Genomic DNA, 20,611 nt, shown 5'->3' with positions numbered 1-20,611 from the left:
TGTCATTTATAAATGTTCAACCTTTGACCCTAATTTCAATGTATTTCCCAACTCAACCATAAGAAACAGTGGAGTTGAATTCAAACTATGGTAGTGTATGGGCTTAGTGAACAGCCCATAAAACTGAACACGGAACAAAAATACTAAAAAAATATGCCATGAATCCACTACATAACTATTCTTCTCTACAGATTATCTTTCTGTATTAATGTTTGACTAAAGTTTACATCAACATCTTTGCTGTGATCACTTTAGTCAAGTTTTGAATCAAGGTTATATATAGGTGCATGGACCATCATGCAATTTAGGGCCATATACATACATACATACATTCATGCAAAAACATACATCCATTCATCATGTTATAGATACAAAAAAATTTAGAATATGGAGTGTACAATGATTTAATATATTTGTGCAACATCAAACTGCTGTTCTTGAGTTATTGTCTAACTAGATACATTTACTCATAATGTCAATTAGTAAACAAAACTGACATAAAATAAAGAAAGACAATTAGTCTGTGGGCCAACCAAGCTTTTTGTGTCACTTTGTTGACATTGGTTTTCTGCTCAACTTAAGATCATACCGAAGGATTCAAATTGCTAAGCAACAATTGCTATGGGTAATTTCCAAAATAAATCAAAATGCAAACTTTTCATGGTTTTCTTTGCATAATAAAGATTTATAGAACCATACAATTCCAAAAGATCCAGATTTGTCACTCGATTGATCCGTGACGTCACACATATACAAACTTTCACAGCTCAAAATATTTCAGCTCCTACAAATTTGCACTAAATTTTCCAAAATTTCAGATTATAACACATGAGATACCTGTTTAGAGCCCCTAGCATGGATTAGGTTATCTGTACAAGTACAAACAATTTTTGAACAGAAAAATATCTACTAGTGTGTCATTTTGTGAAATGTTGAAGGGTTTTACGGCGATATCCATAAACGGTCCAGAATTTTTAGAAACGCACGCTCATCCATATTCTCATGTATGACTTCAATAATCCTACTAAAAGTCAGCTGAATTGGTTCACACAATTGAGAAAGTTGAAAGATTTTGAGCATTTTCTACATACCAGGAGTCAAAAATCCATAGAAAACAATGGAATGGTAAGATTTTGCACGTGCACAAGTGCGCATTTGAAACGTTGTGAGCGATAGCAACCAACACACACTTTGAATCCTTTGGTATCACCTTAAATACTTGGCAATCTATCATCTCAAGATGTACTGGTGTCACAATAAAGCAGTTCTGTACGTTTTACTTGGCACACTTGCTGTATAATAGCGGAAAAAAGAAATGAGGAGAATTTCTGAGTGCTGTCAAGGTCAATGGCTTCTTTTTATATTAACACGTCATTGTCAATGACACAGTCCCCTTGTAATTGGGAATTTGTCACTGGAAGTAACTAAAAATTGAAGTCAATATGATGTGCATGAAACGAGGAATATGGGTACCAAAGCCCTGTCTATGACTGATGCCAAAATTGGATTGGATTGTAAACAAGAAGTGGCATAGGGTTATGTCCTTTTACAAAGTTGGACAGAATTAGGTATGTCATGCCCTGGCTTTTAAAATGTCTAAATTCTACTTATATGCAAGAAACCAGTCCAGGCATGTCTGAGTAATGGCTCTTGACATAGAGAATCAGAACATCAGATGTGAACCAAAATTGTCCTCATGTTAGGTACAGAAGAGACTTCCTATAATTAGCTATTGATACTGCTGAAATTAAAACACCTTTCTTGACTGGTAAAGCTTTGTATGAACAAACATCTGCAGCAAGTGTCATCAGATTTAGTGCAGTCATTCAGAATATAGATCTCTAATTACAAAAATTGTTTCCCTATTCAGCCTATCTGGGCTGCCACCCTAATCACACAAGGTAATTGAATAAGTCACTAAATAATTTATAAACAGCTAGGATGTCTTTTCAGTTTACACTACTGGAAGATCAATATCTGTACCGTGTTTCATAAAATCTGATGCAGGATTTCTGGACGTATCACACTAATAAGGAAAAGTCATTAAATATGCAAATTAGAAATTAATTAACATGATACTGATAAATGTCCTTATACACTGTTAAAGCAATATGCCATGTTTCATCAACTTTGAGTGGGTATTTCTTGACATAGCACCCTAATTTACAAAAATTCACCCAATATGCAAATTACTTAACTATTTATTGACATGATCCTGCCAAATGCCTTTGCACGAAATTACAGCTCTGATATGTATACATCTTTTAGAAGTTTCATTAATTTGAGAAGTTTTTATCAAAATATTAGCAGAACTATGAAAAGTCATAATTTATGCAAATTAGCAATGAATTGGCCAAATACTGACAGATGTCTTTATGTACTATTAGAGCTGTGTGTGATTAACATGTGTACAAAGTTTCATTAAACTTGAAGCAGTCTCTTAAGAAACAGAGCTTTTCCGAAAATCACTAATTATGTAAATTAGCATTAATTATTCATGCAACACCAAAAACAGTGGACGTGCATATATGTCTGCCATGGTGTACTATCCTTGTACCAAGTTTGAAACAAATTGACTCAGACATGTTTGAGATATGTGCATGGACAGACAAGACAGACTGAGGAACCCAAACCATAAGTGCCCCTGGACCGTAACATATGTGACTATTGGTTCTATGCCTTATTGTCCTATTAGAAAGCATGTTATGTAACATTACGGTAAAGTGCCATTAACTTACATGTAGGAATACCCTACTTCCCTACTCAGTTATCAGAGGATCAATTTCACAGACCTGCCTAAATTCCTACAATGCCACTACAATGGCACCAGCTGGATAAGATAAACATAACAATGGAACATTCACACCTTGGGGGATTTGAAGTCTCCTGTTTGTCAACCAAGTTGGTCAGGCAAGGACCCAGGTTTCAGGTACCATGCAAGTTAATGCAGTCTTTCCCTAATGAGAAACAACCATGGCTGAGGTCAAAAACACTGTATGTATGTGTCATGAGTTGAACATACAAAATGAACTAATTCGACAATTTTCTGAAGCATCCTGTGTCAAATTTCATTGAATGCATTGAGAAATGGAAGTCTCTTGATGGTTTAGGAAAAGAAATTGCAATGAACTTCAGTCAAGAATGTCAAGACAATATATTAGTTTTCCCATCAAGTGTTATATCCAAGTTCCACAGACAAATGCCGTATTGCTCAAGCAGTGACACGAATTGAAAAAGGTAGGTCAAGATTACCAGTACCACATGTAGTAGAAAATGAATGCAATGATAGCATTGATAAGGAAACTGAACCACCTGTAAAGCGAAGTTTAAGATCAGCTGATGGTTCCCCCAGTATTTCTGGGGGTAATAGAGAAGCATGGATGTCTGTGTTCTGGTACGACTCTCGCCAAACCCACATGGTCATGGATGGCTGTGTTCTGGTACCACTCTCACCAAACCCACATGGTCATGGATGGCTGTGTCCTGGTACCACTCTCACCAAACCAATTTGGTCATGGATGGCTGTGTTCTGGTACCACTCTCACCAAACCCACATGGTCATGGATGGCTGTGTTCTGGTACCACTCTCACCAAACCCACATGGCCATGGATGGCTGTGTTCTGATACCACTCTCACCAAACCCACATGGTCATGGATGGCTGTGTTCTGGTACCTCGCTCACCAAACCCACATGGTCATGGATGGCTGTGTTCTGGTACCACTCTCGCCAAAACCCACATAGTCATGGATGGCTGTGTTCTGGTACCACTCTCACCAAACCCACATGGTCATGGATGGCTGTGTTCTGGTACCACTCTCACCAAACCCACATGGTCATGGATGGCACTGTTCTGGTACCACTCTCACCAAACCCACATGGTCATGGATAGCTGTGTTCTGGCACCACTCTCACCAAACCCACATGGTCATGGATGGCTGTGTTCTGATACCACTCTCACCAAACCACATGATCATGGATGGCTATGTTCTGGTACCACGCCCACCCAACCCACATGGTCATGGATGGCTGTGTTCTGGTACCACTCTCACCAAACCCACATGGTCATGGATGGCTGTGTTCTGATACCACTCTCACCAAACCCACATGGTCATGGATGGCTGTGTTCTGGTACCACTCTCACCAAACCCACATGGTCATGGATGGCACTGTTCTGGTACCACTCTCACCAAACCCACATGGTCATGGATAGCTGTGTTCTGGCACCACTCTCACCAAACCCACATGGTCATGGATGGCTGTGTTCAGATACCACACTCACCAGACCCACATGGTCATGGATGGCTGTGTTCTGGTACCACTCTCGCCAAACCCACATGGTCATGGATGGCTGTGTTCTGGTACCACTCTCACCAAACCCACATGGTCATGGATGGCTGTGTTCTGATACCTGTGGCTCTCACCAAACCCACATGGTCATGGATGGCTGTGTTCTGGTACCACTCTCACCAAACCCACATGGTCATGGATGGCTGTGTTCTGATACCACTCTCACCAAACCCACATGGTCATGGATGGCTGTGTTCTGATACCACTCTCACCAAACCCACATGGTCATGGATGGCTGTGTTCTGGTACCACTCTCACCAAACCCACATGGTCATGGATGGCACTGTTCTGGTACCACTCTCACCAAACCCACATGGTCATGGATAGCTGTGTTCTGGCACCACTCTCACCAAACCCACATGGTCATGGATGGCTGTGTTCTGATACCACACTCACCAGACCCACATGTTCATGGATGGCTGTGGTCTGACACCACTCTCACCAAACCCACATGGTCATGGATGGCTGTGTTCTGGTACCACTCTCACCAAACCCACATGGTCATGGATGGCTGTGTTCTGATACCACTCTCACCAAACCCACATGGTCATGGATGGCTGTGTTCTGGTACCACTCTCACCAAACCCACATGGTCATGGATGGCTGTGTTCTGGTACCACTCTCACCAAACCCACATGGTCATGGATGGCTGTGTTCTGATACCACTCTCACCAAACCCACATGGTCATGGATGGCTGTGTCCTGGTACCACTCTCACCAAACCCACATGGTCATGGATGGCTGTGTTCTGGTACCACTCTCACCAAACCCACATGGTCATGGATGGCTGTGTTCTGGTACCACTCTCACCAAACCCACATGGTCATGGATGGCTGTGTTCTGATACCACTCTCACCAAACCCACATGGTCATGGATGGCTGTGTTCTGATACCACTCTCACCATACAGTGGATGACTTTACCTCCAGCTCCAGATTCAGTGATGAAGTTCATCAAATGTAAATGCCAGAAATCATCCTGTGAGACCTCCAGATGTTCTTGCCAAAGTGTATCATTGCTGTGTACAGAGCTCTGTGAGTGTGTATCTTGTGGAAACAAAGCTGAGGCGGAAGATGATAAAATAGCAGCTACTTCAAGCAATGAAAGTGATACTGAATAGATACTGTATGACAATAAACATACATACTGTAGCTATCCTTTGTACAGCTTATAGCAGTTTCAAATATGCATGGCCAGTAACACTGAAATTTTCAGAAAAACAAGCTTGGTTGGTCAAATCAGCTATTCTGAATTTTACAACTCAATGTTCTGTTTTAACACCAGTTGATGACATTATTTCACCCAAATGGCTTGATAATATCTTTGTCCTCTTGAAAATAACACCTTAACTAAATCTCTATGAATGAACATGAGTTAATTTTTATATTTGAATGTATTCTTGCAATCATAACCCAGAGATTTGCATTTTATATCACATGAAGTATTTTAGTTCAGAAGATTTGGGGCCAAAACATATATTTGAATATTTTTCTGCTCATATTCATTGAAATTTTGTCACCTTTAAACATAAATAATGTCCTATCATGTTCAGTGTGTAGTTCTAAACTTTTCCATATTTCAGAAAAGAACAATACATCCATAATGTCATTTATGCATAATTTGGGGTAAAAAGTGGTAAAAATTGAAGTCTTCTGTCACATTCTTGATTATAAGAAATAAAATTTCCATATTACTTTCTCATAAATTCAGTCTTTGATGTTTTATTGTGTAATTTGAGTGAAACTGAAGTTGTCTGTCACTGAAAGACATTAGTATTATTTTGTGGGAAGACCTCAAAAAATGCCATTTAATGGCAAAATTTACTCTATGTACTCATAATTGGTAAATGGCATATACAATGTGTATAGTTATAAACAGTTTCCTTTGGTTTACTGGAAACTGTAATCTGTCCTTCAATTTTATACAGTAACTGTTCTTTTACATTTAGTGTGGAATTACCCAAAAAATGAAACTTTTTATCATGCCGCACATTGAAAAGCTAATATTACCTTCCTAAATGTATCTTGACACCTCATAATGTATCATTTTCTCTTGAAATCAGTTTGAGCAGAAGACCCATGACAACTTAATGCCATTTCTAAACACTTTTGCAAGGCCTGGCTCATAGACTAAACACCACTGCAACAAACATCAACAATTAAACAAATTTGCAGAATATAACCAAAAAAAATTCTAATATTGCATTACAATCATCAAATCAGCAAATTAGTAATTAGTGATACAATTCACAGGACAAACTGTGATGACACAGCAAAAGCTTCGGTAACATTACCGCAAAATTCTACCATATTACACTGAACTATTGTTGATAACTGTCTAATTACCTAAATTCATTAATTACCTAAATTCATTAATTATGCAAATTATTACTTACATTAGAGATAAAATTCACTGGACCAAAGGCAATGGGATTGCCATGACTTCAGAAAAAATTTCACAACATTGCAGCATATTACACCAAACCATAATTGAGCTACAGCCTAATTACCTAAATTCATTAATTATGCAAATTATTACTTACACTAGAGATAAAATTCACTGGACTAAAGGCAATGGGATTGCCATGACTTCAGAAAAAATTTCACAACATTGCAGCGTATTACACCAAACCATAATTGAGATACAGCCTAATTACCTAAATTCATTAATTATGTAAATATGTCATTACCACAGAGATAAAATTCACAGGACAAAAGGCAATGACATGGCCATGGCTTATGAAACAATTTCACAAAATTTAGCATTTTACTCAAATCCATTATGGAGATAAAGCCTAATTACCTAAATCATTAATTATGCAAATTACTGATTAGAGTAGAGATAAAATTCACTCAACCAAAAGGCAGTGACATTGCCATGACTTCAGAAACAATTTCACCAAATTGTAGCATATTACACTGAACCACTACTGAGCTACATCCTAGTTACCTAAATTAATTAATTATGCAAATTAGTCATTACCATAAATATAAAATTCACTGGCCCAAAGGCAATGGCATTGCCATGACTTCAGTGAAAATTCCACAAAATTCTAGCATATTGCACTGAACCATTTTTGAGATACAGCCTAATTACCTAAATTCATTAATTATGCAAATACATAATTACTACACAGATAAAATTCACTGGACCAAATGCAATGACATGGCCATGGCCTCAGAAATAATTCCACAAAATTTTAGCATTTTACTCAAATCCATTATGGAGATAAAGCCTAATTACCTAAATTCATCAATTATGCAAATTACTTGATCAGAGCAATTTTTAATTATTACCTAAAATCTTAAGAATGTCAAAAATCATTGTCATTACTCAATTGAACAACTACTAGCATTTAAAAAGAGGTGAAAAAGTACAATTACCAGCCTGAACGATTTGTTTATCGGTAAAATTTAATTAATTATGCAAATTAGTAACATTTTTACCTTTTAAAATTTTTTAATTAATGAGATTTTTCAAGAAATTGTCACCTCCACATCAAAAAACCATGTTTCAATGGCAGTGCTATTGTTTTATCAGCTGTTGACCTTCGACCCACATTTGCAAATTGTTACCTTACACATAGCTACACCACTGTCCAACGCTGTCAAGGTTTTACTGTCCGACGATGAAAAATCAGCAGGAGAAGATTTTGACCCAGAAGGATTGACAATAAACCAGAATGGATATATAGTTGTCTGTGACCATAGAACTGATGACCGGCAGCCTGGCAGTGTGAAGGTAGTATCAGCAGACACTGCACAGATTCTAACATCTGTCACAGTTCATGACTTACCTCACGATTTCAGTCCACAAGACACAGCAATGGCAGACAATGGTGACTATTACACAGCGGATAATGTCAACAAATGCATTGTAGTGAGTGATGCAAAGAGTGAAGTAAAACAAATAATAGCAATGGGTAAACTGAAATACCCCACTGGTGTATTTGTTGATAAAGACAGAAATGTTTTCATAGCAGACAACGATGCAGACTGTGTAATCAAATGTAATGGAGATGGGGACATTATTTCAAGACGACAACTCAGTAAGCCCTACTCTCTGACCATGAATAGCAAATATCAACTCATAGTGTCATGTCGTGGTGATGTAAATTGTATCTATGTTTTGGACAGTAATCTTGAAATATTGAATCAATTTGGAAGTGATCACTTAGAGGATCCATGTGGAGTTACAGTTGACAATGCAGACAATATTTATGTGGCAGATAATATTGGGAAGATAGTGAAATTTGATAGACAGGGTGAATACCAGGAAACTGTAACTGTAGATGGAGACCCTCGGTACATTGCAGTGTTTACAGACGGTAGAATAGTTTATTCAGATCACAGTGATTACACTGTCAAGGTCATTTACAAGTAAGAAATCTGAGAAGACAGTCAATGCAAATATTGCAGCAAATACAATTGTACAACTGAACAACCTACAAACACATCATCACCATGACTGACACAATTTTCCTGATTTTCTCATCAAAACTCAATATTTTCTCAGCCAAGTTTGGGTTAGAATTTCTCGTTATGATGTCAGGAAATGACTCCAAGTGGAATTGAAACCCTTGGATGAAATTTTGTATTTTTTTCAGAGTGAATTTTCTGTAAAATGTGAAGAAATTGTAATCCGCTTTGTTTTGATGCCATGAACAATGTCAATAATTTCATTTTTCTCAGAAACTATTCATAATTTCCTAGTCATGTTGGGGTTAGAATTTCTCATCTTGATGTAAGGAATCCAATAATGTAAAAATTAAAGTCATTGGTTGAAATTTTGTATTATTTTCAGAGTCAAATTTTTGTAAAATGTGAAGAAATTGTGATCAGGTTTGTTTTGATGCAATTGTTTTGACACAGAGAATACAAATAATTTCATTTTTCTGAGAAATGTTCATATTTTCCTGGCCATGTTGGGGTTAGAATTTTACCTCTTGATGTGAAGAATTCAAAAATCATAAAATTTAAGACATCAGTTGAAATTTTATAATTTTTTCAGAGTGATATTTTGAACACTGTAGAGAAATTGTGATCAAGTTTACTTTAATGCAACTGTTTTGACATGTAGAAAATACAAATTATTTTATTTTTTGAGAAATGTTCATATTATCCTGGCCATGTTGGGGTTAGAATTTTACCTCTTTATGTAAAGAATTCAAAAATCATAATATTAGAGATCAGTTGACATTTTCATGTGTTTTTACAAAGAGATATTTTGGTATTTCTGCACAATGTCCAGTGTTGACATGACTTCCATTCACCATTCAATCAAATTTCAACATGATTTCTAGATTTCTGAGTTAATGTTCAGATTTTCTTGTCATGTTTGGGTTAGAATTTCACGACTTTATATAATTAGGTTCATTAAGTGGAAATCAAAGTGATCGGTTGAAATTTTCATATTTTTTGCAGAATACAATTGTTAATTCTGTACAGTAGCATTGCAATGTGTTTTTATTTAATCACTGTAAACATTCATCGAAGCATCGCTGTGAATCTTCTCATATTTGTTTTGATTTCAAGAAAGACACTCATCAGATCTTACCTGAACAATGTCCATACTTTATGCTATTCATCCTTGTCAGAATAATTCCTTCCGATTTCTTGTACCATCGTCAGATTTATAAAATTCCAGGAGTAAATCCACACATGACTTCAGCTGGCAACCTGTCAGCTGTTAATGTTTTGACTGAAGGCGAACGCTTTACTCATTAGATAGCTTCCACAGTAAAAGGTAGTCCCAGAAAAAAATATCAAAGTATGAATTTGCAAACACAGCTGGATGTTATGTTATGATTCAGAAACAGAAAAGAGACCTCAGTACCTTTTATTTTTTTTCGTTTTCGAAAAGGGTCTGTTTTTATGAGATGTACAACCGGCCGACTCACGGTAGTGTAAAATTCTTACGCTAGTTCATTAGCTCATGATAGGTGGCGCTATTTCAATTTTTGCCATCAGGCTGGTCAGGTTGGTGTTTTGTCGGCTTCAGCGCAGAGGTATACGTAACATATTAGTATCTGTAATGGACTGTATTTTCTAGAGTTTCATAATTTTATCGCAATTTAAAAGATACCGTGACAAGAGTTTATATTAAGACATTTATTGGTTTGTAGACGTTTTCGCTTTTTTTTTTTCAATTTACTTTTTCCTTGTACGCTTGCCCAGTAAATGTGTTGCAAAGCTAGCTGTGTTCATTGTTTTGAACACAGTATATGCATACAAGATTATCATTCAATGATGCATGTAAGAACTAAGATTTACCGAAACACCATAGCTGCACGTTTATACCAGTCCTCAACTTTGCTATGTTAAATCGATAAATATTGAAGACGTTGGTGGTTTTTTGGTTTTCTTTCTCACCACTTAGCCGTATACCTAATGCCATTTTCACACTATTTCTGGTCACTCTATCATGGATATAGATATTTTCAGATCATGATGTTTTGCAAGATTCGTTTGAAAACTATACAAAGTATTCAGAATTGTCCAAATATAACGACTTCTTTAGTATGTTATTTCCGAATATTGTAGTTTTTTTTTACTTGCATGCATTTTTCTGGGCTGTATTCTAAAGCCAGCCTTTTATTTTTCCTCGGATGCGTTGCTATCGTAAATGATTTGATGAAGTGTTATATATCGTGTTAAGACGTTTTTGAATCTCGCATTTTATTTTTCGTTGTATTGTACTTTTTATGGTATATATGGTTTTCACCAATATCTTTTTGTGGTTTATATATGTCTCACAAGTCAAACACACTTTTCTTTCATAGAATTACTCGTGACCTCAGAATACGGCTAGGTATTTAAAAGCATTCATAATGAAACCAACAGCTACATTTTTATGATTATCATATATTTCAGAGCTATATCTTCTTCAAAACAATGTACTATTGTAACTTTCTGGATTTGAACTCATTTAATTGCTTCTTAAAGAACCGAACGCGTACGTTGTATTAGATCAGCCATCAATACCGTAGAAACATTTAACTTGGTGTCAGTATTTCTTATTATTAATTTTTTTCTTCCTGTTAGAAGTTTCACGTTCATGGTGTTTTTTACAGAAGTTGTGCATTTTAGCAAACATATCCAGTAGATAAATTTTTGACTGAACTTTCCGATTAATCTTCATTCCAGAAAAAAAAACTAAGTGTGTTTCGCATTCCAAAATAATTCTTGATTTTTATGACATATTTCACGTGACTGTAAAATGAATATTAATGCTTACTGTGCACAGATTTGACAAGTCAGATGTTTGGTGTATGTCATTATCGATTGAAGTACGTTTTGATAACGCTATTTTATACACTTGGTAGATTGTTACTGTAAAGTTAGTTAGCAGCTCATGGAGATTGGCTTGTTGAATTCAAATAAAGTAATAAAAATTCAAATTTTGTCAATTCTCTTGTAGCTTGGTGTTCGCCATAATAAATATATGTTTTTGTGTTTTGTCTTTGTATACATGTCTACGTTGCCATGGTAACATTCTTTTCTTCAATTCCAAAGGCTTTACAATTTTCTTGCTAGAAAAGATATGTGAGAGTCTCATATGTTGTTTCTCAGACCTGTGTCAGAAAGAGCTGTGAAAGACTTTTTAATTCAAAAAAGCTGTATTTGGAGATTGGAGTCTACATACGTATTTTGCAATTTAAGCATATCTAAGTCACATAAGTCATGTTAAATTATAAGGCCATTTTCATAAGTCATACATTTTCATGACAGAAGTAACAATGTTCGTGAATGGTCGACGATCAAAGTCTTTAATGATTATCAAGTAATTGAATTGCTCGCTAAGAAGGTTGGATTAACATCCCTCATAAATGCAGTTTTTGAAACGATAGGCCTCTGACTTGAGAGACGGGTGCATTTCTTTAAGTCACGGTCCCTCCATCTCAAAAAGGGGGACTGTCATTCAGACAGTTTAGTACTCTCTGTCAATAGGTAAGAGGTTCAGGGGCTGTCGATGAATGGAAATCCACAAAAATGTTTCCAAAGTAACTTAAACCAAAGTCGTGACTCATCAAAATTCAAACTAATCCCCACAATCTTCATTATATAAGTACAGTGTAATTCCTAGACGCGTCGTGTCACAGCGGTCGTCGATGCGAAGCGTGTGTAGCATTAGTCTGGTTCGCTGACCGTCCATTTACCGGGGAAAATGGGTCAGGGAACCAGACTAGTGTAGCATGATTGAGTGCGCCCTCATCGGTGAAGCAAATACATAAAACATCATTATTGTCAGTAAACTCGATAGATGCATACCGATTCGTGTCATCACTGTATATCACATTATTACAAATGTACCACAGATTACCAATCTGTTGGCAGCAAAGTAAAGTTGGCATTTTCACAGACAGAGTTAATACAGTCCGTCTATTTTTTTTGCATTTACTGAAAAACTGTGAAACATTTCGAAGAATTTTAGCTGTTGATTGAGCTAATTATCACTGCTTTTAAATATTCTACTGATTGCTTGCGTTCAGCAAAATATTTTACGTGTTTTGGCAAAAGCAAAGCATTTTAAAAACAGGTCACGTGCTATTAAATAACGTTTGCACAGAAAATCATGGTTAAGAAATTATTTCACGCTAAATTATGCAAATTGGTTATCCCGTACTACTTTCTATTGGTAAATATTGTATAGCGGCTAGCGGCTCCTGAACAACAATAAATATGAATGAGATTGTATATGTGTGGAGGTAGAATCGGTAGAACTGTATATTTCGAACATTTGGAATCAGAATTTTATCATCGAAGTGAAACTAATATCTCGGCATGGACAGAACAAAAAACTGTGACTACAATGGAAACGGTACCGGCGAAAGCTATAAGCCGTCGACATCTGCAAGATTTGCTGCGATCTCGACCGAAGACTTCAAAGCTCTCGTTAGTTTGCAAAAAAAATCTAAATCACCGTTATGAAAAAACGCTTGACGAAGTTGTTCAACGACTGGGTGAACGGGAAATGAGTAATATTGAGTGGAGTTGATAACAAATTCAACCCGTGACCGAGCACATCGACAAGCGATTTTGCAATATACCAGTGTTGGCCATGGCAAAGACGAATGTTTTTGGTACGTGGTCTAGCTGTAACTTTTGTAAAAAGTCAAAACCAGCACGTAAAAGGCAGGAATCCCGGCTGAAAACACCACAGCTATGGACCCAAAGCTATCTTTGGCAATGGCCATCAACCCGAGTGCCCGAGTGATAGATCGGCGAAATGTATCATCGGGAAATGTATCTTTTGCGTTAGCCATGCTCTGTGCTGGCAAATATATTCGACTTAATGGCAAAATCATTCGTAATGTCGAATTTCAAGGCATCCTCTCCGATTCCAATACATGCCATGATAAAAGAGTTGTGGTAATGGCATGAAGTCATTGAATTGGCAAGCACATTTTATTGGCTACCAGAACATCATGCGGCGTTGCGTATTTATACAGTTTCTAGGACATTGAAGTGGGGCGACTTTGAGTGCTGCACTTAATCATGGCGCAGATCAGTTGGCAACAGATACATATAGTACTCAAAGAAGCTAAAGCTCTCTACCGCGCCCTTTCAGCCATTTAAAGCATACAAACGCATCGATGTCACACCAGGTATAGAAACACTTAGGGACTGGTCAGTTTCTTCAGCCTGGGGGGGGGGGGGTGGAGTTGGATTATTTTTTGCCGACGTCAAAAACTGGTTGACCCCCCTATTCAAATTTTGAAAACAGGGTGACCCCCTATTCCAAATTTCGAAAACAAGGTGACCCCCCCCCCCCCGGCGCGCGACATAGGTAAAACAAAAGGTGGACATAAATTATACTTATATATATATATATATATATATATATATATATATATATATATTATATTTTACATAGATTTATATTTAAATAGTCATTCTATGTTTTAATGAAATTGTTGACATGTCAGTTGTAAGATAGGACTTTCAAAGTGTCAATCTTAAAGTTTGAATACAGTACATTTTGAATGAGCTGTATTTTGAATGAGCTGTGAATGTATTTCACACTTTCTATGCTTAACCAGATGTCTTGAACTGTTGTACAGAAATGGATGTCAATCATTAATATCAAAGAGGAAAAAGCAGTGAATCAAAAACTGTTATGGGTGTTAAGACTTGCCAACCATCCAATTAAATCTCCTGAGGAGCCATAGAGAGCTTTTTTAGCCAAATCTGATGTGTACAGTGTCTGAGAGGACCTTTTCTTGTAACATTGTAACCATAAAAGCACAGGTAATAATGACAAAAACTGCATTTTTTAACTGTTATTTTGTTCATTAAAAAACATCTTTCTACAGAAACCAGTGACACAAAGGAAAATAATTGCATCAATGAGAAGGAAAGATATCTTGTCATTTTTCTATTTCTTAAACAAGTCACTGTATCAACTATATATTGTCAAATATTTGTGCATGTTGCTTTCTCATACTGAATTCTCATAGAGAGAACAGAAAAGTATCAGGAATTTGTCATCCTTTTCATATGAAATGCAGATTTCATAATGGTACACTTTCACTTAGCAAACATCAAGATATCTCTAAAATATTAAAGTATGGCGCCCGAAGGGCGCGCCGAAAAATATGAAACATCCTGATATCTCTGATATATATGCCTTGTATATTAAAGTCATGCACCTGAAGGGCATGCTGAAAAATGTCTGATATATAAAAGTAATGAGCTTGAAGAGCACGCTGAAAAATATTGAACATACAGATATTTCTGATGTTTGTATGCTTGATATGTTAAAGTTGGGCGTGCTGAAAATATGACTGATTATTAAAGTTACGCGCACCAAGGGCGCGCCGAAAATACAACTGAATGATGAAATTTGTGGCTGACACTAGCATTTTAGGCAATGATGAGCCTGTGTCAAAATTCAAAAAACACACTGACCCCCCCCCCCCTAATTGGGCATTTCAAAAACATGGTGACCCCCCCTATCACCGAAGTCAAAAACAGGGTGACCCACCCCCTATGAATCCACCGCCCCCCAGGCTGAAGAAACTGACCAGTCCCTTAAAGCGATTCAAAATTTGGTCCACATAATATTAATGGGGTAGAGTTACCGTAGTGTAGGTCAAATACCAAGTTCATAGATGTGTTCCTATGTCTACATAGTGTCTCCGTAGGTGTAAATTTATTCAGCCGCAAATTTAAACAAGCTGATGTGCTGTAGGTATACCCCATTGCTATTTGTTCATTATGTTATAAAAATGTGGTAGAATACATATTAACTCAATGCTACTGTTGCGTACCGAAACTGGTGTTTCTATAAGCTGTTTGGATAATTATCTATCCAGAGCCACACTAGAAAGCATTTAAACCAAGTGGCGTTAAGGGACAAACTGGTAAAGTTTTTGTCCCATTGCGCCATGGATATGCTGACTTTATACTGATGTTTGAACTACATGCTGTAAAATTTTCACGGATCTATAAGGCCCTATAGTAGAATTTTGTCAGGATGTCATTGGACATTCTGGCGTTGGACACATTTACAGTCTACCATATTCTTAACAAGATGAAGCACACACGGTATCCAGTTCAGATATATATTTTGGTTAGGGACCTAGTGTTTACGCATGTTTTATTCTTCTCACGTGAGGAAACCGGGGATTGTTGGAAACGCAGTTGATATTGCGCTTTCCATATCATTCCAGTTTATTATTTAATCACACATTTTCTAGGACGCTCAGAGGGGCCTCATCAAGCGTGTTTGCTATATAAGGGTGCGCAGACAAATTTCTATGCTCTGTTTACATGATATAACAATACATTTGTTTGGCAGGGCATATCGGTCACGACATGAGAAAAGGTCACTTTTTTCTAAAAGACACCCCAGGGGACAAATTTAAATCCGTGGTCATCGCACGTCTCTTATCAACTTTATTTGCAAGCATTAAGTTTTGGCGATGGTGAGACACTTTACAGTTATAAAGCTGTGACCCTGACCTTCGCATGTATCGATATTAAAGCTCTATGCACCATATCGATAGGCGATTGGAGGAGACACCCAATCACTATACAAAATTGTCAAATGTCTTGTCTATTTACAACCTTGCACAGACTCTCATCCATGTCATGTATTCCGATATCGCTGTCACATATGACTATGAGAACACTGAAAATTATATTGCTTTACTGTAACAGTTGGAATATTACACTTGCCCACTGACCATAGCAGTCTCATTTGAAGTATGTATGAACAGTGCTTTTGATGAATAAACCACATATTTGACCTACTAGACTCAACGTTATTCTTAGAAATAGGAGTGACGAAAGGGACATTGTATAGGAAATGCGAGTGATGTGAGGGAGGATTGGCACATACAAGGTCATGTAGAGGTCATGTGAACATGTCGCCTAAGATTTTTGACAGTTTTTTGCGTGGTGGTGGTGGTGATGTGAATAGCTTTCGATAGTAGATGAAACCATACCATCGCACAAGGTCAAAGATTCAAGAATATTATTTATCTTTCAATTATTTTTCTCGTCTTTCTTTTAATGATATTCTCTATGCCCTATTAAAGGCAACGCTTTTCTTCATAACGTGTTTCTCTACGATATATGCAAAACTTAAAAGCAAACACAAGTACTGTGTTTTTGTCCATAACACTGCTATTCTCCTTTTTAACAAAAGCTTTTATATGTGCGTAGAGAAGAATACAAAGGCGAAGAACTAAGATATTTGTGAAAAAGCTATACTCGGTGATCTTTGAAGTGTGACCGCTTTGTACCCGAAGTACACATTGTCAATAGGTTCTAACGCTTTCGGTTTCGTCGTAGTGAAAGGGCCAATTTTCTTGCCTGGTATTAGCTCTCCAATATATAAACACCCTGTATTTTAGTATGTTTAAGAGTTATAACTTGTCTATAAGAGGAAGGGCGACTGCCAGGATGGCATTACAATTACAACACGACTATGTTAGGTGTGAAACATTTTTGTTCTCTACTGTGTTTTTTTTTGTTTCGCCCTAATAACACAGCCTAGACAGACCCGAGAAACATCCTTAGATCAAATGACCCTGTCGGCGTTTAACATTTACGCATGGGCTCGTTCGGCATATTCATATTTTTAATATTTGAGTTTTCTCATTCACATATCGATGACTTCGGTTATGCCTTGAGAAGTGGTACGCCATGCACATAACACGAACTAGGCAATGTGCTTTTTATGGAAAACTGACTGTTTGATAAATTTTTCATCTGTGTTTTTGAATTTTTTTTTTTAATGTCGGCTCTTGAGTATTCAATGTTTGTACACAAATAGACAGGTTGTTCATCAAAAGGCGGTGTGGGTTATGACACGCCCTCGCGCGCAGTCGGTTAATTGACCAATCACGGCAGAAAAGAAACTCAGGAATTCGGCAACGAGAAAGGTAAGAGAAATGTTAGGTTTTTCTTAAGAGTCAATGCTTTATATTCAACACGGTAGGTGATATAGCAAGTTTAGACACATTATTCATCCCTTTTGAAGACTGCTTTAAGGCTATACACGGAGTCGATGTTGCACAAGCGACTGAAAACGATGTTGAAAAAACTTGTCGATCTAGAAAGTTAATTAGCTATGTTAAGACACCGCTAGCACTAAGTGTAGGCGAAACATTTTCGAAAAATAGTGCAGTGTTTTTCATGTCTATAACAACTTGAAAATTTATTAAGCACACCTTAGCGCCTCATTCGATGACATTTAAAATTGACGTTTAAATTAGAAGTGTCTGTGAGCTTATTTGTGTACGTGTATCACGGACATACCACAGTGGTCCGCCTATGCTACACTATGGTTCGTAACTGTGGTGTTTTCGGACGGGATTTCTGCCTTTTGCGAGCTTGTTATGATTTTTTACGTTTTTTTAACCCTGTGGTCGAGGGATTAAAAACGTAAAAGTCAAATCCAGCCCGTAAAAGGCGGAAATCCCGTCCGAAAACACAACAGCTTTCGAACCACAGCTACGTCCATGCATGTATATAGTCTCGTAGACACGGTCGCATGCATGTGATTCGGATGCTCTGCACGGAGGAGAGCATCGCCCCGTGTGGGAACTGTGTTCATAGACTGTCTACTTACGTCCTGTGGTTGCTTTTGTCTCTAAGCCGTGTGGATTTGTTAGGTTCTTTCACTGAGCTTGCACAGGAGTGTAATTTATCATTGGGTGAATTCGTACCTTCGCGACGTGGAATTTGTCTGGAAATTAAACTTGAAGCATCGCTGCTTATGGTAAATAAGTAACAAGAAAATTCTGAGTTGTCCTCTCTTCTAATATTTATGTATTCCTATTTATATTTAGTAGATTAGGTGTGATTTTCCAATAATTTAAGGGCTTAAAACTTATGTATGAATGTATAGCAACGTTTATCACAATAATAAAACTCAACACCGAGACAAACGAACATGATCGTCAGTCATCAAGGGGTAGACCTCTCTTAAACCAAGATTTTGAAGTATAATGCAGTAGCATTTCACCATACAGTGGTCTGTAATACTAGGTCAAAGTAGACAGTATAGTGTATGTTTTTTAAAGCTAGCTGTTTTTATTTAGTGACTTTGGGATCGATTTATCGATGAATTTATTGCTTTTGTATAATTATCATTGTGTTTTTCCAGGTCCTACAGATGCAGTTTATTCTAAAGAACGACCTTGGATCTCTCAGCAGGATGCTGCCCTTGTCGAATATTTGGCATTGTACTACAGTATTGAATACGGTCCAAGGTACCTGTTAATGGACATATGATGTGGGTAGTTAAAATACACGTGTATTTCTGTCCTTTTTGTATATATTATCGGAAAATATAACGTTTTCTTGAAAATGGCGTCAGTGACAACTATACTACAGATAAATTCGCACTACTTCGTTGCCAGTATTATAGAATAATACACGGGAATTCACATGAATTCACATGAATACAGGCCTGCTGAATATAAGCAATGTTATCTTGACTGTATTCATCTGTATATGCACTTTTCAACTAAAATACAGGAAATAATCCATGCAAATACAGTATTATTGGGTTTTCATGCAATGTTTCATAATAAGTTGCTTCTTATCCTTCTTACCTTAACTATTTGTTTCTACCAATGGTAACGCCGCAATCTGGTCGTACAATCCATAGTTGCCCGTGGCATGCTCATCACCTGAGTAATAAAAACAATCGAAAACAGAAAATGACAGCATTTGATTGAGTAAATGCAGAAAGGCGCAATTAGGAATGACCTGAGGTTGAAGACCGTTGTCTTTTTTTCTGTCTCGCCTATTTAACTCTTTATATCTTGTTTACTTTAGTGCATTTTTCACGAACCTGCATTGCCTAATCGGTTCTGTCTTGATTTTTTTCTTCTTTCATCTTGTCTGAGAATACCTTGATTTTTATTTTTACCTGTTTTCGAATGTTATTTTGCCAGAGTCTTTTTTACGAAGGCTTTACCGTCGAGACAGTCGAAACAGTTGTTAGATTATTGGAAATAGAGACTTCACCACATTAACGAGGCTTGAGGAATTGTTCATTGACATCAAAAGAAAAATAGTAATGCAACACTGACAAATCTATTCTGTTGGAACCACCCCCCCCCCACACACACACACACTTCCCTTTGTTATCTAAATTTCGAGAGAGAGGCGGGACAAACACCTTAATGTGTGTTTGTGTTGCTGAAATACAGTCATTTGCCAAATTGGTAAAAGTCTCCCAGGCATTGGCACAAAATGACCGACTCAGAGACCGGAGACGTCTCTTTTATAAATATACCCGATGACATGTCCTACCTATCATTGTTTCCGGTCAGTACTGCTCTTGACTATTGTGCTATCCCAACAACTGTATTGTCAAACGACCCCTCGTACCATCACATGTCATCCCTGCGCATCAGTGTCAGAGGTCAATGTTGTCAACTAGTAATCCTGTTCACTAATTTCTGCCGTTCTTCTGCTATTAATTATGCCTTTTAATTTAAACTAATTTACAGATTTGTCAGCACTACGGTATTTCTTGCAGTTCTACGACGTACAAAAGCATGCTGCATCTACTTACTATTGTCTGTGAAATGTACATTCGGAAACAGACAGTCTTCCTCTTGTTTCTCCTCTATGGTGAAGAAAGGGTTGCGGGGTTGAAGCACACCGGTCTCTAGTTTTTAGCGTTGTTTTCGCCCTTCAACGAAACTTCGGGCTAGGGTGGACTGATTCTTAGTTCACCGACCTTAGACTCGGCATACGGTATTCCCTGGAACACATTACAATTTGTAGTTTGCTG

At 37.2% G+C, this 20,611-nt stretch overlaps 1 protein-coding gene and 1 long non-coding RNA gene across 3 annotated transcripts in view; one reads left to right on the top strand and one right to left on the bottom strand.

Annotated features, from left to right (window-relative positions):
- Positions 1-20,611, top strand: part of LOC139128454 (uncharacterized) — a 40,206-nt gene that overhangs the window by 10,796 nt on the left and 8,799 nt on the right. The gene's annotated exons all lie outside the window — the stretch shown is intronic.
- Positions 1-20,611, bottom strand: part of LOC139128455 (uncharacterized) — a 31,123-nt gene that overhangs the window by 2,373 nt on the left and 8,139 nt on the right. For both annotated transcript variants that reach the window (XR_011551307.1, XR_011551306.1), the window contains 2 exons: positions 20,390-20,581; positions 19,419-19,496 (listed from right to left, as the gene is read on the bottom strand). This is a non-coding gene — a long non-coding RNA (uncharacterized lncRNA). The remainder of the gene's footprint in view (positions 1-19,418; positions 19,497-20,389; positions 20,582-20,611) is intronic.

The sequence above is a fragment of the Ptychodera flava genome, unplaced genomic scaffold (genome assembly GCF_041260155.1).
Source record: "Ptychodera flava strain L36383 unplaced genomic scaffold, AS_Pfla_20210202 Scaffold_54__1_contigs__length_889265_pilon, whole genome shotgun sequence".
Lineage (NCBI taxonomy): Eukaryota > Metazoa > Hemichordata > Enteropneusta > Ptychoderidae > Ptychodera > Ptychodera flava.
This window is presented reverse-complemented; position numbering and strand designations above follow the sequence as displayed.